Below are 20,974 nucleotides of genomic sequence, written 5' to 3'. Positions count from 1 at the left end.
CAGTTGTGAAAGAGTGTTTGCATGGTTTACTTCCTTGCATGGCCTCCATTGCAGTTGGTTGTCCAGGATTCAAATATGCATGGCTTGAGACTAATGGCAGATTATATTGAATACCCGAAGGATCACCCATTATTTTCTATCTCATCATGACATCAGGTTGTGAAAGAGAAGGACATCAAGATTTCTCGTGTTTGCTCCACTAATGTCGTCAAGATTCTGATTTTCTAATAGATTCACTGAAGCATTGTCATTGTAACCTTGTCCCCTGTAAGGTATAGATATAATTCCGGTCATGTCACAAGTCACAAGATGCTACCTGACCAGTATATTAAAGAAAAAGAAAGTCTCTTAAGCTTTGTATCTATGTGGTCTACACCTTCAGATTCCTCCACAACAGGCAACCCTGAATTGTAAAGAGCAAAAAGGTAGGAACTATGGCTTGTTGCGCGCTCGCCCACATAAAGGCCTACATATAGCTCGGCCTTCATTTGTCCAATCCCGAAACCATATCTCTTATATAGTTATACAACTGCTGTCACAATGTCATAGTATTAAACACCAAAGTTTGATTTCAATATAAAGAAGGCGACGTGCCTTGCCACACACACAAGATCTAATGTACTTAGCTCCAGTTTCCCAACCTGAATTGTCGATATTAATATAGCGTAGTACTTGTTATGTGCAGTTTGAATAAATGCGAGCATGCTACTATGTTGTTATATAGCCAGCCTATTTATATTTTGTTAGAGCAAAACTACATGACATATAAGTCAACAGGTAGATATCCATTATATTAGGTAATAGGTAGATTTGATTTATGTTCACTATTTTTCCTTTCAAATAGTGTGCACTCAAATCTATTAGCCCATGATGGACCAACTACCTGGCACATAGGCAAAGGACTATTAAAATGTGTAGATAGAATAATAGCAACTATTCAACTCATGTTTTGCACACGAAACTGACATCATGGGGCTGCAATTTTAATTACATATTTTAGGCAAGCATAGGCCATGGGGATAAATAATCTGAATTATTAGAGTCAGGGGCGCACCTGGTTGTTGGTTGATGAAGCACATCGCGTTGTTTCGTCGCCAAGGCCACTGTCGGTGCTCATGACGGAGTGCATGGTCCTTCTCGCGACCATTGCTACAGAACCGGCATGCATTTTGCCGAGGAAGAAGAGGGACAATTTAGTGTTGTAGGTAAAATAAAAGGCAAATCACACTTGGCTCAATAGATTTATTTGTTATTCAAATAGCATGGTTCATACAATAATTTAAATTAAATTTTAAATATGAGTTGATTTCTAGGTGCAGAATGGAATTCTAACTCTAGACCTGTTCTTTGTAAGACACACTATTATGCAAACTTGAGCATGGAGTGATCTTCCATTGGTTTGAATACGTATTTCGCTTGTCAGATTATTTTTTGGAACATAACTTTACTGCATTAGGTCATACTGTTACTAATATTCCCTGAACAACCCTCCAAAAGTACCTGGTATAGCTGAACTGGCAATGCTGGAAAGCATCAACCCCATAACCATGATCTAAGAAACAACAGATTCATCAAAAAACCAAGATTTGCTGCAGGAGGATGCCGTCTAGAGGAGTTTCAACACACAGTCTGCAGCCAAGAAGACGATCCAAAGAAACTACTATAAGTAGTCACAAAAATGCAGGAGTGGCTATTCTAATAAACAATCAGAGAACTAACTAAATTATATTAGTACACAGTATGAAATCTGTGCTAGCTTGTCCTGTAACAGTAAGATGGAAAACAACATCTAAAAGAATACATTTCACGGTTTTAGTAGTATGCACACTCCCTTTCATGGTACAACAGTAATACATTTCAGTCAATACAACAAATAGAAAAATAAATAGATATTACTCTGCTAGCAGTAAATTACTAACCGGTCAAAGCGAGTATCCCAACGTGTTTAGCTGCACCATTCCCTAGATTCCAGCTTTTACGCTGGGATGATGAAATTTACATGTAGCCCCAAACTTGCATGTTCCAGTCTTAACGAAAAACATTGAGATATTCCATCAGTTAAACATTGTCTAGGATGACATAAACATGATAAAACTGTACCGCTCCTAGATTGCAAGATAGAATCTACACATGTCCCTTTTACGGGAAATGGCCCCTTGGAGCTCATGCCAATATTTATTTCGAATAAAGGTGATAAAAATAACTGTCGGTATGATAATACACTTCACAATTAAGATAAAAGGCTACATAACTCCTAAATGTCATGCTTTTGTTATTGGAAGCAATAAAGTTTGTTCTTATGAAGTAAGCTAGAACATTTATGGATCTCCGAGACGGAAGGGACTGGCGGTAAATAACTAAAACGATGGAACACGCCAAACCCTAGAGCTGCTTGAATAATTCCTAACAGTATAAGTCAAGACACCATGCCACCTTTTTTACTTTTAAATTACATTTAAGATATTAAATTTATAGATATGTGAACTTTCATAAACATAATAGAAACCCTATATAGCACAGGTAAGTTCACATATTCATAGATATGTGAACTTGGGGTCAGGCTGTCAAAATGAGGTCTAGACATGGAATATCCCATACTATTGAGTTTAGATAGAAGAGGGTAAATGAGCTGCTTTTTTTTTACACAAGCTGACACTCAATGTTAAGATTTCACATACCTCTAGAAGAATATGAGTGAAACCTGCCTCAATTTTTTTCCAATGCCACCACCTCAGATTTTTCCAATGCCACCTCAGATTATTTATGCAATCGAATGGCTGAGAATCTTGACCAACCGGATGGCAAACACATTTATAGGTACGCCTTGGCGTAAGATCTCATGGAATTCGCGCCAATTTATATTTATTCAAGGTTACCGTAGATTATGATTGCATGACTTTCCCACCTATCATCAACCATTATCTACGGGCCCTCAAATCCTTCTAAGATAAAAAAAACATGAATATGGTAATATCTAAGAGTAGGTAAATTAAATTTGGGTAGTAAGCAGTATCCATATATATTTAAAAAGCATCTGTCATAGGTATAGGTATATATCTCATACAATATGAATCCATTTTCCAAAGATTAAAAAATAACTTCAAAGAACAATTTTGCTTGTGACCCAAAGTATCTAAGTAATCAAATTTCTATGAATAATGATTTTGTCCAGAATATAGCTCTATCCTAATTTGTGCCAAAAGATCTTTGGAATGTACTATATGTAAATAAAGACTGTCCTCCCTCCACATCGCAGTTGTACTTGCTGCCTCCCTGATCTCCTCAAACAATTTGAGTGCAAGTTAGCGAGATGAGATAAGAGTATACCCCAAAAAAATGGCTGATTAAACGAAATTTGGTAAGACACAAAGGCACCACTTGTTTTAATCACAAACAAAATCCATGGGTACAGTTTATGCATTTTATCTGATTGTCTGTACTATACAAGGTGTGGTTGGAGACTGTAATTAATAAATTTAAAATAGCAAGCAGTGCATATTCATGAATGTTGATCAAACAGAACAATTCCTAGAATTAAACTACAAAGAGAATTATATGTATATCCTTCATAATCTATTGGCTCATCACACATGTTTCAAAATCTCATGATGAATCTGCTTATACCTTAGCCATCAAATCGCTTCTGGAAACTAATGGTAATGAACTAATGGTACCAATGTAACATGTGTTATTTGGATAAGAGGTAACATATCAGTGGCCCGCATAATAGTTGGATGTATACTTGGTTTGCAACCGCTGCCATGCTTAATGCATTACTCTTCCCACAGACATGCAACATGAAAACTAAAAACCAACCATATCAGGTCGCTTGCTCATTTATCCATCTATGATAAAAAAAATCATTTAACTAATAGATGCATAGGAATAGGTGGGTACAGTCAACTAAAAGTCGCAGGAAACATAGCTCTTATATTTGTTTTTGTCTCAAAGCTGTCAAACAAATAAATGAGTCATATATGATTTTATCTTCCAACCGAAGGAAAATAAGAACACATTGACAAGGGAAAATGAATAATTGCCAGGGGTTCAGCAATAATCATCAACACAACATAATTGCAATAGTTAGCTGACATCATTGAAACCTCAAGCACATATAAACTATATGAGCAATTTAAATGTACCTTCATCATATTTCCCAAAGGCCCAAAATCTACTCCATAGCTAGAGGTTCATCACTTAAAGTCAATAGCTACTATCCTAAAGCTGATCAGGTTCATCTTGTTGTTTATCAAGCACCTACATGAGCATGTCCGTTAAGCTTTTCTAGCAATTAGAATGGCAACACCAGTTAGAATCCTTACCAGGCAAAGAAAGCATCATAGTCGGAACACCAAAATCCAAATGCCAATCTATTGTATGCATACCTTGTGGACATAGGTTTCAACATTCTTGGGGAAATCTGATAGCAACATTAATTAACAACTTGGATACTTATTCCCCTTGTAAAGAATCTGCAAAAGAAACCACAAATTTTAGAATCTTTGCTTGATGAGATTCTGTCTTGAAAAATATTGCAGTCTTGAATCAACATTCCAGTCATCAAATCATTGCTTGATGAGATTCTACAGAAGTGGAATCATACAACTTCTACATACAGATTGTAATTCTACATAAAAATAAGTAAATCAGAAAAGGTGTTGGATTGCATGTTGCAGTGTGACAAATTTTGGAAACAAAGGAAATGCAAAAATAGATTAGAGTAAAATGGGATAAGGAAACCTGAAAAGACTATTGGAAGGTGGGGGCCAGGACGATGGCTCTGAACAGAACGTCCCCTTGTGGCATGATTATATATCTGCAAGTTGCAGAAGAACAAAAACACACTCGACATAAGCACATAGAAAGAATATTGCTCCGACTTTCAACAGGAATAATATCAATAATAAAGTGTGTATATTTTTTCGCAGGATAATTTCACATGTAGCAGAAGATGAGGGCATTTGCATACAATGCAGTAGAGAATGACACCTACTGCCGGTGGCACGGCACAACAGAGTGACCGCACGGATGCCATGTCACAATGGCAATGGCTCACATGAATGGGATATAGGTGTCGACCTAGCCACTGCTGACTCATCAACGACCTCCAGTCAACCTCATTAGGTCTGATAGCCCCAACATCTTCCTCCCTCCACCATAGTGAACCTGCTCAACAGCAGTTAGCTAATGACAGGAAACTCAACCTCACAACCAATAGAACGATGTGAAAATTACATGGGTAAAAAAACCTTGGGACGAGGAGGAGTCATACCTGGCTCAGTCGAGACCGCTGGTACATGAAGAAGACCGAGAGAAGTCGTGGAGGCCTCCACGACGAAGCAGGGTGCACAGAGAGGCAGAGGAGCAAAGATTAAGATGGATCAGAGATGGAAGGGGCTACGGATGTCGATCCCCCACATCGATCTGCAGCTTCCCTGCGTGCTCCTCCAGATCGAGCTTTGCGTCCTCCAGCCATGGCGCCACTGATGTCATCCTCATCTCCCTCTCTCTCTCTCCTTGTTCCAGTCATGGAGAAGGTCAATAGATGGAGTGGTTAAGGGAAGGGGATTTACCAGGAGGCGGTGTTGTCTGACAGCCCGCGCGCGCTTCACCGGCGGCGCTGCTCCTACACGGCCGCGCCACGCTCCATCGGCGACGCCGCTCCTGCTTGCTCGCAGAGGGCTGGCCGCAGCGCTTCTGGTCGGCTGCCCGCGTCCCACCTGCGACTCCGGCACGCTCCACCTGCGACGACGTTCTGATGGAGGGGATTGGGAGGGAGAGCCAGGAGAGAAGATGGAGGAGAGGGAGGGACCCGGGAGTGGGAGGCGGCGCGCTAGGGTTCTCACCCGCGTACGAATCGGCGCGACCCCTTTTCCTTGCTCTGATATTTCTTTCGTCCTCCGGGCCGGGCGGGCTTCATCGACCCATGGATAAAACGCGGGTCCGCGCGAGGGCCTCGCACCCTGGACGGAACGGCCGGCCAGATCGTGCCACGTCAGCTTGATCGGACGGCTGAAAATCCAAACGCCTGTGAGAGCCCCATGAGGGTGCAACAATTATACCTTTAGATACTCCCTCATGCCCATAATATGTTGCATATAATGTTTGATCAAAGTAAAACTTCATAAAGTTTAACCATGTATATTGATAAAAGTTGAATATATACAATGTCAAATTAATATTATAATTGTGATGAAATATATTTTCATATTATATGCATTTTATAGCGTAAATATTTATATTATTCTCTATATTCTTGATCAAATTTTGAAAAGTTTAACTTGCACCAAAACTTATGCGCATCATATTATGGGTAGGAGGGGGCACATGCGGACCCAACCTCTGTCATCCTGGACGATTACACAAATATGTGTGCTTTTATTGTTGGCACATTGAAAGGGACACGTTATGCAGGTACAAATGTGTGTCCATGAACTCAAGTGTTGCGTAAAATTCTCGGGCTGACATGTTGAAACAAAACACTTAGCTCCTTATTGATGTCTCCTAGAACACCGAGTTATATATATATTGCTTTCTGTTGCACCCAGAGCACCCAGATAAATTCCAACTATCATGTACAAGTTCATTAGACAGAAAAATAAGGAGTGTGCGGAGACTAGTTGATGAGAATGAGAGAAATCGGAAAGGTTATGTGTACCACAAGATTGTACCACTTGCTTTGGCTCCGAATATTTTCACCCAAAAGCCTTGAATTCACACCACAAGTGGAGACATCATAGAAGCGGGCACCATACCCATACTCCCCTGGTAGCGGGCGGTGAAGAAGACGGTGACGGTGTGGTGCCTGGCAAGGCACTCGACAACCTGGGTACGGCGGCTAAGTGAGGGTTTGTGGAGGACGGTGCAGGCCGAGAGGACGCGTGCGGTGAGGTTGTTGCCCTGCTTGGTTGGCTTGAGCTGATCAACGGTGGTGAAGATGGGCTTGCGCTACTTCGATTCATGGGTTGGTGACGTCGCTGGACGGAGGATCGACGATGTGGACCGTGAAGGGCATCACGTCTCCATGGTGAGCGGTGTCGCAGAGTGAGATCGAGCCCACCCAATGATGAGGGCATGCAAGGGAGAGCGTGCCTCCGCCTTCACCCCTACCACCATAGGCAGCGGCCGCACCGCCGCGCCATCACTGGGAGCCTTCCTCCTCACCCCGACCAACGTTCAGGAGATAGCTTATTAGAGGAGGGGCAAAATAATCCTTTCACGTGGCAGATGCAGGTCTGTCTGTTAGGGCAAACTTTCGATGCCATGTACTTCAGCTAGAGAATGGGCCATGCTGGAATCGGTATAACAGGCTGGTTTTCCATTTGGAGTTGGATGGTGTGGTTTAGAATGATCTCACCTAGCGTATTACTCCTTTTATCCCATGCAATTTGTCTTACTTAGCATCTAAGTTTAAATAAAGTTATAAAATAATTTATATATATATATATATAGAGCTATTAGGGTGATTTTGATATGTGTCCTCTTAGCTATATAGCTATTAGAGCACTTTATATATGTGTCCTCTTAACTATCACTAGTAAAAACAGGTCTTTCGTCCCGGCCGTGTCCTGGGCCGGGATTAATGGTCCAGACACGTCGCACCGAAACCGTCCCATGGTGCGGTAACCATTAGTCAAGGTTTTTATGGGTCTCTAGTCCCGATTTGGGATACAAGCCGGGACTAAAGCCCCTGCGCCTGCTGGCACACCAGTTAGTCCCGGTTGGTGACACGAACCGGGACTAAAGGCAAACCGTTCGGTTCCCGCGCGGAAATCGATCATCGTCGCCACTGATTATCGTCGGAAATTGCATCGGCACACGGAAACCGATCGTCGATCAATCGGAAGTTGCATCGTCGCCGCCGGCCGGCCACGGGAATTGATCACCCGGCTTGTTCACCTCCTTCACCAATATATGCATCTTCACATCCTCCATTAGCCATCTCTTCCAATTCAAAGAGCTCTCTATATCTCTCCCGCCCCGGCCCCAATGAAGCAGCTCGCGCGCACCGTACCTTGATCTCGGGTGTACTACATCACCGCCGAAGAGATGCACTTCAAGATCACAGTCACTCTCCGTGGATCAATGGTGGAGAGGTGGGTCTGCATCGTCACGAGGGATTTCCTCGACATCGTACCAATCAAGTGCGTGGGCTTGGATTGCGAGTTCACCGACCCTCGCGAGGGTAGAGATAATCAGCGCGCCGCCATCCTTCAACTCTCGGTGGCGACCGATAATTTGGTCTTCCAAATTTGTTGGGCTGATGAAGTGCCACAACTTCTCAAAGATTTCTTGTAGGACAAGACCATCAGATTCTGCGGCGCGGCTATCCACAATGATATGAAAATGTGTTGCGGTCAGAAACCCACCGGCGAGCAGCGACGGGCAACACAGTAGAGCCGGGAGGCTCCCAGGACTGCGGCTGGCCCTGGTCCCTCCGAGCGACGGCCCGCAAAGACTCGGCATGCACGTCCGATGCTGGTGCAAGGGCGTGCCACCCGACCTATACCCGGTCGGGAAGGTGATGGAGATGCCTCGCTTAGTTTCCTGCATGGCATACACGTAAACATTAAATACGAGCCTCGATCGGCTCTCGGGTTGTCTCGTGAATCGGCTCAAAGAGCCGATCCACCCATGATTCGCACGAGGTGTACGAATATATGGTGGTCCTGCTTGATCAATATAAAGCTAAAGCGATCTACTACGATTTAGGGTTTTCACCACATAATCGGAACATCCTACTCGTGATTGAGCCTGGCGGCCACGCACGGTGATCGTAAACCGTCCCTAGACAAGGCCTAAAAACCAACACGAGGTTGATCCCCGGAACATCCTGTCTAGGGCTAGCAAACTACACCCTACGCGCCCACTGGATCCTTCAATCCGTTTGTAAGGCCTAACTATGCGAGATATTAAACTAATCCTTGAAGAACAAGGAGCAATCATGACGGATCGGATCTACTAAATAATGATCAAGCGGGGTGCCGCCCCTACACCTAAGATAGGCGTAAGGGCGGCTAGACGTCTCAGGGTTGCACGACGATAGCATATGATACGATGAACAATGCTAACCCTAACACGTCTAAGATAACTACGTTGCTCGCCATCAAAAAGGCTTCAGTACGAGCAACGCATGAACAGCGAATAAACGTGTACTGCCTAGATCGCAAGATGCGATTTAGGCAGCATGATGCTTACCCGGAAGAAACCCTCGAGACAAGGGAGTTGGCGATGCGCCTAGATTGGTTTGTGGTGAATGTGATTGTTGTTTATTTCATAAACCCTAGATACATATTTATAGTCCGTAGACTTTCTAACGTGGGAATAATCCCAACCGTGCACGAGATAAACTCTAACTAACCGACACGTATCCTACTATATTACAGATACACGGGCAAACTAGCCCAAACTTTGCATATAAGGCCGATTCACGTATATTCTTCCATGTATATTCTTCAAGCCCATCTTGATCGCGGCCCACCTCTAACTCGGTCAAATTCTGGTGATAACACATGCCCCCCTGGTTTTGGAATTGATAATTCCAAAATCACTCTGCTTTTTCTTCGTCGGGTCATGTCGTGGCAGAACCGTCGCAGTATCCATCATCATGATGCCCTGCCTTCTCAACTTCTCCGCGTGACCTGGCAGTTTTTTTTTTTTTGTTGGGCACCACTTCCTCGGAAACTGCTGTGGCATTGAATTTCCACTATATCCCCTTTTATTTAACCGCTCCAAACAGTTTGCTTCTTCATCCCCCTCGCGTTAGCACTTCCAAAAGCCCTCCTATACCACCATGTCTTCTTCCTCCTCTGCCTCATCGGGTTTTTCCACCCAGTCCTCCTCCTCCCGCGAGCCGACGCCGGAGTGGAACCCGGAGGAGGCCCACGCGGCCAACATCCGCCGCGCCATCGAAGCCGGGGAGGAATCCTGTCATGATTTCTCCGTCCGAGTCCGAGGACGACAAGTCCTCGACCGACGGGGAAAGTGACCTCCGCTTCCTCGCCGACGGGGAGACGGAGGAGGAGAGCGATGACGATCGCTTCTCCTGTGATGACTTCACCTCCCCGAGGAGGAGGAGGAGGAGAAGGAGGAGGAGGAGGACGACACCTCCTCCGACGAGCCGCCGGCCAAGCGCTTCTGCCCCTGGCCGGGGAACCTCAGCGACTTCGACAGCGACGACGACGACGCTGACGAGGAGGACGAGGACAACGAGGGCCCGGCCGGCGGCCGCTGCAGCAGCGACGATGAGCCCGCCGGGAGTAGCGCCGACAGCGGCGACGACGGTGACGACGAGGGCAGCGACGGCCCGTAGATAGGACCTTTAGCATAGGATCAGCAGTAGTAGATGGGGCAATGTACCCCCTAGTATTTCCTTTTGAGAGCAATCAGCTCTTTATGTAAGAAATCCTATTTATCAATGAAGAATTTCCCCCAGTTTGATTTTGCCGATTTCTTCTAAGCTAATTTAGCCGATTCCCCTTCATACTGACTTTGCCGATTGTTCACTTGGCCAATGCTCAATGAGCCGATAGCAACGCATCGGTTCTTCACAACCATCCTACAATTCTTCAACTGATGACTTTGAGATCTGGTGGATAATGTGGAGTCTTCAAGAAAGCCCTCAAATTCCTCCCACCAGGTCCAGTGATCTTCTTCTGCAAGAACTCACCATTTTGAAGAAGGTTGCGACGAAGGGTCAGCCGATGACACCCCAATCGGCTTCTCAAACAGAGCATCTACTAGGCCAGCTGCCCCCCGAGCCTCAATCAAGGCGAGAATATCAGTGAGGATGCACAGATCAGTCAAAGGGCCTTGAACTCAGGCAATTGAGACAGCCACCATGCAGAGGTCCTAGTCATTCCTACGAGCGTAGCTGAGAAAGTGGCCAATTTAGCCAGGCCGACGGTAGATACACCGGAGCCGATCACCTTTTCTTCCTTTGAAAGCCGATATTGCAGATGAAACACCAACGGCCTAATGAGTAAAAATTTGGAGGTTGGCCTTGAGGCTGAACTGAAAACCGACCTGGTCAAAATCCGTGTCTTGAACACGGAGCTGGTAGATCTTGTGTAATTGTACTAGAGTCGATGGCTGTGCATCGGCTTTGTTTCTTGGCTCTAAAGTCCATGTCCGTGCATCGGCTGTATACCATGAGAATTTATTTTTTTCTCTGGCCGATTTTCTATCGGCCCCCAATATTTCACTGCACATGTATCGCACATGTTCATCTGACTAGGTGCCCCCGAGCCGAATCTGCCGGAGTGCTGCGGATATCGGCTGCAGTAGTTAGCCAAGGCACTCGTATTTGAACGTCGGCTCCGATAGGACCAATGCTGATTTTTAGCTCATCAGCCGATGTAAAACCGCTGCCCATTAGATCGACGTTGAACACAGGCAGAATGTGTGGTGAGGATAATTTTGGCCGATTGCTGGAATCGGCCTCCACGTTGATTGAATCGCTCAATGAAGGTTTTGCCATGTTTCTCCATAGATCTTTGGGGCCGATCCCAAGGATCGGCCTCGCCACGTTTGTCCATAGGTTTGTTCTTGCTATACGGTCGGGCCGGTGGATAAGACCAGCCTAACCCCATCCTTTGTCACGTCGATGCGCTCGCGATCGTCCAAATTGATGCTCGAGAGTGGCTCTTGGCCTGCTTGTCTCCCAAGCGTTCATGCCAGCCGTTGAAATCTCGGCTGAGTCATCTGCATGGACGACCTCTACCTCATCTCCATCCCACTGTATTACGCATTGGTGCATCGTGGATGGAATGCAACAGTTGGCGTGGATCCAATCTCTTCCCAGCAGGACAGCATAGGTGCTCTTGCTATCGACAATAAGAACGTCGTAGGGATGGTTTTCCTTCCCACGGTCAGATCCAAGTTCAGAACACCTTGTGCGTCAGACGCTTGGCCGTTGAAATCGCTCAGCGTCACGTTGGTCTTGATCAGATCCGAGCTAGAGCGTCCCAACCGACGTAGCATGGAGTATGGCATAATGTTGACTGCCGCTCCGGTGTCCACCGAGCATCTTGTTGACAGGCTGCCCATTGATATAACCTCGCAAGTACGGGGCCTTCGGATGTCCAGTAGCTTCTTTCTCGTGGCTTCTCAAAGATAACCGGCCGTGGGCCGCAATCAAGTTGTGCCACGGGTGCCTCGTCTAATCTCGGAGCACTAAACTCCGTCGGAAGGATGAACACCATGTTTGTGCCAGCCGATGTTTCATCATCGGCTTTCCTTTGCTTGGGGCGCCACTCCATTTTTTGTGGTCGACCCTCTTCATCCAGGGTTCGCTGAATTTTCGCGGCCAGATCAGGCCGCGCCTTCCTTAGCGTGTGCAGGTATAACCTTTCGGCTTCCTCCAAGCCACGCAGTCGCTGAACCCTACGCTTTTGGGAACGGCTGAGTCCATCAGGGCACCACCTCGGCCGGTGGTACCTGTCTTCTTTTTCATCATCGTCTTCCAAATCCTCGAGATCTTCCACCCGAGGGGACTCAGCGTGCTTGTTCCGAGGTGGGAGAGGCCCTAGACGTTTGAACACGGACACGTTAGCTGCATCCTTCCTCTTCTGTCTACATTCCGGGCAGTTGCCGATTGTAGGCAATCGGCTCATTCCTGAATCCCAGCAGTGTCTGAAGAAGGGGCAGTCCCAGTGCCTATCCTCGTCGTCTTGCTCTCTTAACCTTTCCTTGGCGTGGCGCTCATATCTCTCCTCGTCGCGATCATGCCGACGACGTCTCCTGGCGTCCCTAGCCAGATGATCTCTTTCATCATCGTCGTTGGGTCGTCGGCGTTGGTCATATTGACTCACATACTTGTTGAGGAGGTGATCGAGAGAGAGGTCGCTGATATCTTACGTTCCTCACTTCTCCCTCTGTGATGTAGCGCTTGCCATCGTGACGGAGCCGATCGCGTGGAACGGCTTCCTCTGTGTCCTTGCTACGAGAGCAGCTGCCCTCGTCTCCGTCCTTACTAGAGTGGTGTCCAGGTCCTACCATGTTGATGTTGAACGAGAATCTTGGCTGGCACCCTCCAGGGTAAGTGTACTCCACCATGTTAACGGCGGGGAAGGGGTGAGTGTCGACTTTCATGGCGTGCTCGGTTGAAAATTAGACGTCCTTGTTCTATCGCCATTTGGATCTGCTGACGCCACACCCTGCAGTCGTTGGTGGTATGGGAGAACGAGTTATGCCATTTGCAGTATGGCTTTCCGTTCAGCTCTTGTACCGTGGGGATTTTGAGGCCTTCAGGTATCTTCAGCTGCTTCTCCTTGAGTAAGAGGTCGAAGATTTGCTCAGTTTTAGTTACGTCAAAATCAAACCCTCTGGGCGGACCTGGTGGCTTAACCCATTTGCAGGACACGGGGGTTGCCCCCGAGTCCATTCAGCCACTGCTACCTCTTGATCTCCCGCGAGCCTTCGTCTTCATCTGCCTCAACCGGGACTACCGCACGCTTGAATTTGTCCTGGTACAAGTCCGGGTGGCGCTTGTTCATATAACGACGGTTTCGAACCATGTGCGCCGGTGAAGGGTAGTCCGCTTGGGAGGCCATATCCTTGATTGGTGATGCAAGGCCCACCACCGCCAACTCGACTCCTTCTTTTTCGAGTCACACGAGCCGAATAACATCGGTTCCTAACAAGTCTGAAGCGCTGGACGTATTCTGCCACAGTTTCTCCACGCTTCTGACGTACTTGTGCTAGATCGGCAATGCCGGCCTCGGAAGCCTCTGAGTGATACTGCATGTGGAACTGCTCTTCCAAGCTGCTTCCACGTCCGGATTGAGTCCGGTGGCAGCGATGTGTACCACCCGAAAGCCGATCCGGTGAGGGATCGTGCGAAGAACCTCACACGCAGCTCATCTGCTGCCGAGATCGTGCCTAGCTGTGCCAAATATCGGCTCACATGCTCGATGGAGCTGGAACCATCCGATCCATTAAACTTGGAGAAATCAGGGAGCCGATATTTGGGTGGTAGCGGGATCAACTCGTACTCGTTGGGGTACGGCTTGGAATAGCCGATTGTCCTCCTTTTTGGCACCATGCCGAACTGGTCTCTCAGGATGGTACTGATTTGATCCGCGGTGCTGGCTGCAGGAGTCGAACTCTGAAGATTCGCCGGAGTGGCATACTTAGCCAGCCATGCTTGCTTTTCCAGCTCGAGCCAAGCTGCAGGAGTTGAGCTGCGGAGGTTTGTCGGAGTGGCATACTTAGCTAGCCACGTCCGCTTCTCAAGATCTGTTCCCGAAGTTCCTCCTGTTGTTCCGAGAGGTCCCTGCTGTTGCGATGCCGGTTTGTGAGTGCCCGATTCATTGCGATCCGGCACGTATGTGCACGTGTACCCGTGAGGGATCTCCTTCGGCGCCTCATGCAAGAACTGGTAGTCACTAGGGTCACCACCAATCTTGTAGACGACGTATGCCGGTGAACTCGGCACTTCTGGTGCTGCCAACGCGAATGGCAGCGGTGGACGGGACTGGAGTGGCATCTCTCCTTGGTAAGTCCCGAGAGCTGGTCCTGACGGAGAGTACTGATGCCTCATGATTTCCTGGATCACCCGAAGAGCGACACGCTCCAAAGTGTTCACCAGGCTCTCAGAATGGCGGTGTAGCGAATGAGCTACCATGAAGTTAACCTCCTGACGCAGGGACCTGGTGCGTTCTTCTGACGGGGCGGACAGGTCCACCCCATCGAGCGCGCCTTCAGGTGAGAACCCTTTCCACCTGATGCCATGTGAGCGGGTTCTGTGAAAAGAGCCGATGAGGTCGGCTTCGAGGATCGCTTTGACCTCGTCATACTTCTTCTTGAGCTCCTCGGTCAGATCCTCGTACGTGACTGGGGTGCCGTCCGCCATCTCAGATGTAGATGGCGATGCGGTTGATGTCGAAGACTGTCCCACCGGGCGTGCCAGAATGTGTTGCGGTCAGAAACCCACCGGCGAGCAGCGACGGGCAACACAGTAGAGCCGGGAGGCTCCCGGGACTGCGGCTGGCCCTGGTCCCTCCGAGCGACGGCCCGCAAAGACTCGGCACGCACGTCCGATGCTGGTGCAGGGCGTGCCACCCGACCTATACCTGGTCGGGAAGGTGATGGAGATGCCTCGCTTAGTTTCCTGCATGGCATACACGTAAACATTAAATACGAGCCTCGATCGGCTCTCAGGTTGTCTCGTGAATCGGCTCAAAGAGCCGATCCACCCATGATTCGCACGAGGTGTACGAATATATGGTGGTCCTGCTTGATCAATATAAAGCTAAAGCGATCTACTACGATTTAGGGTTTTCACCACATAATCGGAACATCCTACTCGTGATTGAGCCTGGCGGCCACGCGCGGTGATCGTAAACCGTCCCTAGACAAGGCCTAAAAACCAACACGAGGTTGATCCCCGGAACATCCTGTCTAGGGCTAGCAAACTACACCCTACGCGCCACTGGATCCTTCAATCCGTTTGTAAGGCCTAACTATGCAGATATTAAACTAATCCTTAAAGAACAAGGAGCAATCATGACGGATCGGATCTACTAAATAATGATCAAGCGGGGTGCCGCCCCTACACCTAAGATAGGCGTAAGGGCGGCTAGACGTCTCAGGGTTGCACGACGATAGCATATGATACGATGAACAATGCTAACCCTAACACGTCTAAGATAACTACGTTGCTCGCCATCAAAAAGGCTTCGATACGAGCAACGCATGAACAGCGAATAAATGTGTCTTGCCTAGATCGCAAGATGCGATCTAGGCAACATGATGCTTACTCGGAAGAAACCCTCGAGACAAGGGAGTTGGCGATGCGCCTAGATTGGTTTGTGGTGAACGTGATTGTTGTTTATTTCATAAACCCTAGATACATATTTATAGTCCGTAGACTTTCTAACGTGGGAATAATCCCAACCGTGCACGAGACAAACTCTAACTAACCGACACGTATCCTACTATATTACAGATACACGGGCAAACTAGCCCAAACTTTGCATATAAGGCCGATTCACGTATATTCTTCCATGTATATTCTTCAAGCCCATCTTGATCGCGGCCCACCTCTAACTCGGTCAAATTCTGGTGATAACAAAATGCTATGTTCCTACGGAATTGATATTCCATCTGCATTTGACCTCCAAAAGATAATCCCGAACCCCACCAAGAATCCCATTCCGAGTGTGTATGATCTGGCAAATTCTACTATTGGGACAAAACTTGAGAAGAAGAAGAGGAAGAGGGACAAGAAGAAGAACAAGAAGGACCACGAGGAAGAAGAAGATGAACTGAATTTTGGATGGGGCAATGTTCCAATAAGCTATGAGCATGTGCAGTGTGCCGCTCTAGACGCTCGTCTGGGGTTCGAGATGGCTAGGAGGTATTGCAGGCTACTTGGCTACAATAGCCAGGTTGATCGTCTCAATATTATTAATGATGAGTATTTGGTGTTGTGGCGTGTGGTGTGTGTGTCTTCTATATTTTTATGAACTTATGAATCGTCTCAATATATCGAATATTTCTATTGTTATTCCAATTTCTTACATTTTTCTAATAATAATGGATATATTAGTTGTCGAATTACGATTTACTGATTTAAAGATACTAATTATGCCATATTATATGAATAATGCATATGTTATTTGATAATAAAAATAAATGAATAAAAACAAAATTATTTCATATTCAAATTTCTCATTTTTTTTCTAATAATAGTGGATATATTATTTGTCCAATTGCGATTTACATATTTAAAGATACTAATTATGCCATATTATATGAATAATACATATATTATATGATAATAGTAATAATAAATGATAATTTTTTTATTCATATTCAAATTCCCCACATTTTTCTAATAATAATGAATATATTATTTGTCCAATTTCGATTTACAGATTTAAAGATATTAATTATGCCATATTATATGAATAATGCATATATTATTTGATAATAATAATAATAATAAATAGTTTTATTACTTATTTATTTTCATTCGAATTCAATATTATTATCTTATTTATTATTGTTTACTTAAATAAATTTTTTTGGTTTCAAAAAATACTAAAATGTGACGCAATGGTATAAGAGTTAATAGAATTGATATGGTACTATTTACAACAAGGTACAATCACATTCGCGGGAGCACAGCAGGAAAGAATCGAGGAGTTAAGCGTGTTGAGGGTGGAGTAGTGTGAGGATGTGTGACCGACCAGTAAGTGACAAGTCTAGAATTCGACTAAAGATTAAATGTAATTATTGCTAAAAAATGTCCAAGTGAGAGAGTAACGAAAAAATAAATTAGAAGCAAATTAGAAAAATGAAATTAGAAAAAAAAACAATTTGGGAAAATAATCGTTAGTTCCAGTTGGGCTTACGAGCCGGAAGTAAATATCCTCCAACTCAAACGCTATTTCGCAGCTATGTGGAGAGCCTTTTGTCCCGATTAATAAGCAAACCGGGACTAAAACTTGGGCTTTAGTCCCGTTTTGGAAGTCCCGGATGGGGAACCGGGACCAAAGGCCCTCCCGAACCAAAGACCTGTTCTCTACCAGTGTATATAGCTATTAGGGCATTTTTGATATGTACCCTTATAGATATATATTTCTGAACGTTTTGGACATGTGTCATCATAGGTATGTTCTACTAGGATACTTAGAACATGTGTCCCGAATTAAAACATTTTAGGGCATATCCTAATTCCTAAATATGCCGCTAGGAAAATGCCCCAAAATCCATATTGTGTTATAGTGAGTATCCCCACTAATGACACAAAAACTCGAAGCAAGGGCTTAAGGAGTTAGAGAAGTGGTACGACGACTGGGATCTAGCTGTATATGTGTCAAACGCTGCACAAATCGCTGGTCAGGCCTTGCACCTAGGTCTCCGTCCCTGTACTCCGTCGCCACCAGGAGAGCTGCAGCCCGCGCCGCGCACACCATATCCGTTAGTGTAGTCGCCGGAAAAGATAACCCAATTATCATTAGAAGAAAAAGGGACAACCGTCTAATTCTTTAGTAACCGGTATTAAAGGGGTCTTTCGTACCGATTCGGGCGTCCAGGCGGGTGAGGAGCATCTGTACCGGTTCGTGAGGGGCTTTCGTACCGATTCGTGTTACGAACCGGTACGAAAGGTCTTTAGCCTGACTTTCAGGCGCGTGGGGTCATGGTTGGACCTTTGGTACCGGTTCATCTAAAGGGTGCCTCTATATGATCACTGCCCCCTCCCCCACCACCCGTTCCTTTCTCATTTTCTCTTTTCTCTCTTACATTTCTAAATATTTTGCACCTCTCACACTCCAACAAATCTTCATTTTTTCTCCACCATTTTAACAAGATTAACGACATCCATCTATCCAAGGGTTAGCAATATCATTCTTTCTTCCGGCGTTTCTAATTTAGCTCATTTTTTTGCTAGTTTAATTCGTATTATTTTTCTAGTGTTAGCAAGGTGTTCGATGAAATGCCTAAGTTAGGGATTTTTTTATATGAAATTTGAGCTCAAATTATAGTATGTTTTGTATGTATTAGTATCATCCCCGTCCTCAGCGCCGTTAGTCGCCAGCGTCGTCCCCTAGCCGGCATTGTACCACCTCGGTGAGCCTCTTCTTTTTTATAAAAAAAACTTAGTTTTATGTGATGAACTTGAATATTAATTAAGTTGGTCACTCATATATCCATGATGTTGTGTAATTAATGATTTTTTATATACTTATATAATGCAGATGAGTCGACAATGGATGTACGGTGACCGGTGCCATCCCGACTTCATTAATGGCATGCATTATTTTCGCAACGTGGCTGGGGCAAACAGGCGGTCGAATGGTTTCATCTATTGTCCATGTAGTTTATGTAAGAATATGAAGGATTACTCTACCTCAAAGACCCTTCACGTCCACCTGCTGTAGAACAGTTTCATGCCTAGCTATAATTGTTGGACCAAGCACGGAGAAAGAGGAGTTATATTGGATGACAACAAAGCAGAAGAGGATCACTGAAGACGGTGATAGTAGAATGGGGGAAGACGAAGCTGAAGAAGAGCCCATTTTTGGTGAGCCATTTTTTTATGACCCCGATAACGATTTGGATCGGGCTATTCTTGATGCGAAGATAAACTGCGGAAGTGAAAAAGAGAGGTTGGAGTTGGAGAAAATGTTAGAGGATCACAACAAACTGTTGTACCCAAATTGCGAAGATGGCCAGAAAAAGCTTGGTACCACGCTGGAATTGCTGCAATGGAAGGCAGAGAATGGTCCTTCTGACAAGGAATTTGAAAAGTTGCTAAAAATAATAATAAAAAGATGCCTCTAGGGAGAACGTATTGCCCTCTAGTACGTATGAAGCAAATAAGGTTGTCTGCCCTCTAGGATTAGAGGTGCAGAAGATACATGCAAGCATCAATGACTACATCCTCTACCGTGAGGAGTACGAGAATTTGAATGCATGCCCGGTATGTAGTGCATTGAGGTATAAGATCAGGCGAGATTACCCTGGCGATATTGAGGGCGAGTCCACCCCTAGGAAGAGGGTTCCTGCGAAGGTGATGTGGTATGCTCCTATAATACCACGATTGAAACGTTTGTTTCAAAACAAAGAGCATGCCAAGTTGTTGCGATGGCACAAAGAGGACCGTAAGAAAGATGTGATGCTGAGACACCCCGCTGACAGGTCGCAGTGGAGAAAAATCGACAGAGAGTTCAAGTCATTTTCAGATGACGCAAGGAACTTAAGATTTGGTCTAAGTACAGATGTCTTTAATCCTTTCGGGGAGTAGAGCTCCAGTCATAGCACCTGGCCAGTGACTCTATGTATCTATAACATTCCTCCTTTGTTGTGCATGAAGCGGAAGTTCATTATGATGCCAGTGCTCATCCAAGGCCCGAGGCAACCCGGCAACTACATTGATGTGTACCTGAGGCCATTGGTTGAAGAACTTTTACAGTTGTGGCGTGAAGAAGGTGTACCTGTGTGGGATGAGCACGAACAAAAGGAATTTAACCTACGAGCGTTGTTGTTTGTAACCATCAATGATTGACCTGCTCTTAGTAACATTTCAGGGCAGTCAAACAAGGGATACAATGCATGCACACACTGTTTAGGTGAGACTAACAGTATATATTTGGGAAACAAGAATGTGTACCTGGGGCATCGTCGATTTCTTCCAAAACAACATCACGTAAGAAAGAGAGGAAAGCATTTCAGAGGTGAGGCAGATAACCGAACGAAGCCTATCTGCCCTACTGGGGATGTTATATATGATATGGTCAAGGATTTAAAAGTGATCTTTGGAAAGGGTCCTGGCGGACAATCTGTTCCGCATGATGTTGACGGACACGTACCCATGTGGAAGAAGAAGTCTATATTTTGGGAGCTACCCTACTGGAAATTCCTAGAGGTTCACTCTGCAATCGACATGATGCACGTGACAAAAAATCTTTGCGTGAACCTACTAAACTTCTTGGGCGTTTATGGGAAGACAAAAGATACACCGGATGCACGGCAGGACCAGCAAAGTATCCACGAAGGAAACAACCTCGAATCCGGAGAAGTATCAAGGTCCCGCCAGCTACGCTCTTACCAAAGAAGAGAAGGAGATCTTTTTGAAGTCCCGAGTAGCATCAAGGTCCCGTCCGGCTTCTCATCGAATATAAAGGGAATAATAAACATGTCGGAGAAAAGTTTCAAAACCTAAAGTCTCATGACTGTCATGTGATTATGACACAATTACTTCCGGTTGCATTGAGGGGGCTTCTGCCGGAAAATGTTCGAGTACCCAATGTGAAGCTATGTGCATTCCTCAATGCAATTTCTCAGAAGGTGATCAATCCACTAACTCTATAAAATTTACAGAAGGATATGGTGCAATGTCTAGTCAGCTTCGAGTTGTTGTTCCCACCATCCTTCTTCAATATTATGACACATCTCCTAGTTCACCTGGTCGAAGAGATTGGCGTTCTCGGTCCTGTATTTCTACACAACATGTTCCCCATTG

General features: G+C 45.6%; 1 long non-coding RNA gene across 1 annotated transcript; it reads right to left on the bottom strand.

Moving 5' to 3' along the window:
* Window positions 1-478: 478 nt before the first annotated feature.
* LOC124683823 lies at window positions 479-1,639 on the bottom strand. Its single transcript, XR_006996827.1, has 3 exons — window positions 1,501-1,639; window positions 1,055-1,149; window positions 479-529 (listed from the first exon to the last, which is right to left on the bottom strand). It is a non-coding gene; the product is annotated as an uncharacterized LOC124683823 (long non-coding RNA).
* Window positions 1,640-20,974: the final 19,335 nt, after the last annotated feature.

The sequence above is a fragment of the Lolium rigidum genome, chromosome 1, assembly GCF_022539505.1.
Source record: "Lolium rigidum isolate FL_2022 chromosome 1, APGP_CSIRO_Lrig_0.1, whole genome shotgun sequence".
NCBI lineage: Eukaryota > Viridiplantae > Streptophyta > Magnoliopsida > Poales > Poaceae > Lolium > Lolium rigidum.
The sequence above is the reverse complement of the archived record's forward strand: the minus strand, read 5'-3'. Positions and strand labels throughout refer to the sequence as shown.